We start from the raw sequence: 5000 nt of genomic DNA on the forward strand, positions 1-5000 counted from the left end.
AGAGAGAGAGAGAGAGAGAGAGAGAGAGAGAGAGAGAGAGAGAGAGATCACAATCAAATGGACTTCTGCTGACCTGCATCGCTTTTATCCATCATCTTTTTATTTTGTACCAATGATGGACCGTCATTTGAATATCATATTTGTTACTATAAAGTTCCAGTTTCAGAAAGAATCTGTTATTTTAAGACCACAGGACTGTTGCACTCGATTTTCAGAGGCATCAGATTTCATCAGACTCGAGCTTTATGTTTCACATCTCTTATGTATTACTGTAAGAGATTTGAACATTGGCTAGTATAAATGTGTATTTAAAAATAAATGATCACATGGTAGGGCTCGCAACACTTCATAATCAATCATCTTATCAAGTGTCATAATGTTATAAATGGAAAACTATTGAGACTATTTCAGAAATTATGATTGAAATAAATATTAAAGATTAAACACTTTGAAATAAGATATGTTTTACATAGACAATAAGTGCCTAAGAAACTAAAGACATATATGTTTCTTTAGTTTTTCTAGGTAAAGAAACACAGAAAAGCCACAGTGTTCACAGTTACTTATGACTGATCTGTACATGGAAAATAATTGTGCAGATATTCTCAAAGAAACAAGGAAATGTAACCCTAGGATTCTGGCTTCTTTGGACATATTCTGGGTTTCCACTTTATTCATATTTAAACCATGAAATACATAAACCTTCAAATGAATCAAAATAAAGTTTGTCCATAAATGAAAAAAAAAAAACAAAACCTTTTCACAAAAGTTCCTTCCCAGAAATTAGTGTCTATATCAGGTAGGGAGGGAAGAAGAAAAAGGGAGGGAGTACATGAAGGAAAGAAAAGGAAGAGAAAGTAGATATGAGAAAGCAAAAAATAAGAGAGATACAGAGTAAGGCAGAGGAAGAGAAAAAGACATTGAAGAGGAATAAGCAGAGAGAGATATAGAAATAGGAGATGGAAGGAGTGGAGAAAGGGAAGATGAGAGTGGAGGGACAAGAGCCTGAGGTATGTCTTCAGTTCGGCTGCAGATGCACTGTCTGAAGGCACTGCTTGTACTAACTAGTACATAATCAAACAGGTTGTCAGCTTGCCAAGTTTGCAACCTTTGAACAAGCAATTACTTACTTTTCTGGAAGAAAACAATTCACTTTTACTCCAAATAAGAACTATTAATATAAACATCGCTTTGTAGCAAGTTCTTGGTATATACATTTTTGCAAACAGAGATAATTAATAGGCATGACTGATTCATAATCAAATTTTAATATTGAATTGTTATCCAGTTCAGACTGTTACAGTTGGACACTTTGTGCTACAAAGAATGGAGATATAAGTAACCAAAAAAAAAAAAAAAGTTGGGGTGGGGCAAAAGAATAAAGGTCCAGTGTGCATAGCTTTCACTTTTCCCCAAAGTCCTCAGATTTCAATTCCTAGTTGCAATTTTCCTATCCAATACTGACATCTTAAAATGCTGATTAATTAAATCAATGTTTAAGATGAAGAAAAAGCATTACAATATAACTGAATAGAGGCCATTTACTTTTCAAAATTTGTTCTAAATTCTGCAGAACAGACTGACATGCAGGTGGATTATACAGCTTGAATTATGATTTTGAAATTTATGCTGTGAAAATAATTAACAAAGATGACAACAATATTCCACTGAGAATTTGTTGCTTAGTGATACTTAAATGTTTTCATCATTTAAAACTAAATTGTAGGGTTAGAATAAACTAGTTTGAAAAAGTTTCTTTCTCTCCAAACATGGCCTCACTTCCCACAACCATTTAACTTCATGCTGTCTCCAAACAGCAATGAATCAAACTGAAATGAAGGGGCCGGGAAAGACAGACATGTTAAACTTTAAAGAGGCTGCCAATCCATTTATATACCTCCTATAAAGTCCATCATGTGATAAGCAGCTTGCCACACTTCTAACACCTTACAGCCCTTGTCACGTTTCCTTTATTATACTTCAGTACATGATAGGTACTGGCTTGCTTAATTGTCTCTACAACTAAAAGTAAAAATACTTATTTAAAAATATCTTACAGATAACAAATATGCTTTGGGATGAATATTTTATAAACATAAGCCTGTCATAACACCAGCTCATAGGCTCATTACAACTTGGGCATATGGTGTAATGTAAAGCTTGGTGATAATAGGATAAGATGCTTGAAAATTAGGTTAGCATTATACCTTTCTCTTTCCTTAGGATTCTGACCACTCTTTTGTCATTGGAAATTTTCTTAAATAGATTGCTTCCTAAAAAATAATATCTCCCATTTTCTACTTTCAATTCCAAGGCAAAGATAATTGTCATTATTACCATCATAAACTAGTATTTACTAAGTGCTGCCAAGATCCTGTGGTTGATAAAGTAAAAGTTAAGCAGACTGCCCCCTGAACCCCTGTCCTCTGGGGGCTTTCTATCTAAAACTATTGTTTAGGTGGAAGAATGAACAAAAACATCTTATTAAACATAGCTCCACAAGTAAGATATGATAGGAAAAGAACTAATGTAATCATACTGAAAGATGGAGTTAAGGGCTTTTTTTCCTTGTATAAATATTTAAGTTTTCAATTCACTCAAAGTAAACAAAACATTTTGAGGCCCCCTGACTAGTTCGAATTTACGTAAAGAAACACAATATATTGATAAATTTCACATTTATTTCACCCCTCAGATTGTTCTACTGTTTAGGAGAATATACTTTTGCAAGTACCAAATTATTCTACTTTTAGAGAGTGCAAAATTCACTTCTTTTTCTTTACTTGCGTGACAATAACATTGTTTTTGCTGTGCACTACATGATTACAATGCAAGGAAATTCATGGATAGATATGAAAGGACATAAACCAAATGTATTTAAAAACCACATGTCAATGATGGTAAGTTTAGCAAAATTAACTTTGAAAATGTTAGCCAAAATATAAAGAGGCTCAGGGTCTCAGAAATAGATATACGTGCCAGAAAACCATTGTGCTATACGGTATTGCTTTTTTATCATAATAAATTTTTATTTTTCTCCAGATATCATGTTAATACATTTTTTTAATATTTGTTTTCTGATGTTTTGAAATCTGTGTTCCCATTATTTTGCTTTTTAAGGAAATATTTTCCCAGGAAAGATCTGAACTGCTTAATGCAAATATTTTAATTCACTTACAATCATGAACATGGATATGATTTGGTTTCACTAAGATATAACATCTGAAATTTATAGAATGATAGTGTCATACAACACATGACATACTTGTATAGTTTTAGTTTGAATATATGTAACGTACTTACTGAACAGCTACCAAATGGAATTTAATTTAGTTCATTTCAATTTAAAAATACAAAGTTATAAAGCAAAGCACTGGGAATAAAGTGGCCCAAAAGGACAACTTTTGTTTGGGAGAGTATCAGGCGCTAGGGGATTAGTAAAACATGTCCCTGACTCTTTAAGGAGATTTCAGTCTACTAGGGACCATATGACAAGTGCATAAACAACTGGAAGGCAAATAATACAATGTACATAAAGGAAAGTTCCATAAAGTGTTAATGGAATATTTGTGGGGAAGTCATTTTCAGCTTGATTATATTTGTGCCAGGCACACAGTAAGTGCTTAATGCTATCTGAGGGGCAGCTAGGTGGCTCAGTAGATAGAGAGCCAGGCCTGTAGAAGTAGATCTTGGGTTCAAATTTGAACTCAGACACTTCCTAGCTGTGTGACCCTAGTGATGTCACTTAATCCCAACTGACCAGCCCACAACACTCTTTTGCCTTGGAACCAACACTTAGTATTGATTCAAAGTCAGAAGGTAAGAGTTTAAAAAAGAAATGCCTCGACTCTACCTGGCTTATAGGTAAACACGTCTAGAAAGTAAAGTGGATCATACTTTCTAGCAAAAGAAATCAGGAAGGGTTGGGAAAGGAAAAGTCAACTTAATTCACTATATTTTCTTTTTCCTATCCCTTGGCATTTTTAATGCTCATGTGGTCTAGTTCCCTTCAGCCAAAATATGGAATGTGAGAGGTGGGAGAAGGATTTCCCCAACTTTAAACCAGCTTTGTTTTGTTAGGACTTTTTTAGATTGTTTTTAACACCCCTCATGTTCAGTGTTCTTATGTATTCATGGAAAGCTGGGTAAATAATCCCAGGGCAGAGTCATTTATTTTGAACAGAATAAGAAAAACATCTGAAACTTAGTTTAATTCATGATTCAAAATAACTAATATAAAGTGAGGACTGACATACTGAGATTTTCAATTTTGCATTTACACAAGATTGTTTATGTTAAATAGAAATCCACATAAGCTTCATAAAAGGGTATATACTAATAGCTAAACCACTAAAAAGGGGTCAAAAGATCATAAATACTATGCAGGAAAATAATTCAAATGGCAACTGTCCTATAATCACCCTAAAAAGGCAAGCATTATAAGAGTTGCAAAAAATGGAAAAGTGTAATCTGGTTCAGTGGGAGAATTTCTGAGTGTATTGGTTTTACATATTAAGCAATTAAATATTTCAATTATGTGTGGGTGATTTCAAAGGTTTTTGGCATAGGTTAGTATGTCAATCCTACTCTTTCTTTACTAGATGTGAACTAGAATACAGCTACAACCAGGTTATAAGTTTTATAGAGGCAAATATAATTTGCCTTGTTAAGAGGACCTGTCACAGATTGGTGGGAATGTTGGTCTGCATATCCGTTTAGCCTTCACTTAATATTGGAAGATTAAAACAAAGTTTGGAGCTCTTGGCCTTGACAATACGATGTAAATCAATCTAATTTACTATTAACAATTAAAGCAAGAAGTATAAAAAATAAAGGGCTACACATTGCAAAAGTAGCTATTTATGGGAAATAACCAATTTTTTTTTCCGTTTCCTTCTTTATTTCTTCTACAGAATAGCCATGCCTATTTATAGGCTTAATTGTAATAGAAGAAACTAGTATTTGGAATCTTCTCTTCTGGTACACATTCACACTTTGGT

The 5000-nt window shown here is 33.4% G+C and overlaps 1 protein-coding gene across 14 annotated transcripts in view; it reads right to left on the bottom strand.

The window, feature by feature from the left end:
• Positions 1–5000, bottom strand: part of FOXP2 (forkhead box P2) — a 287105-nt gene that overhangs the window by 59696 nt on the left and 222409 nt on the right. The window lies entirely within an intron of this gene.

This window comes from Gracilinanus agilis, chromosome 5 (genome assembly GCF_016433145.1).
Source record: "Gracilinanus agilis isolate LMUSP501 chromosome 5, AgileGrace, whole genome shotgun sequence".
Classification (NCBI taxonomy): domain Eukaryota; kingdom Metazoa; phylum Chordata; class Mammalia; order Didelphimorphia; family Didelphidae; genus Gracilinanus; species Gracilinanus agilis.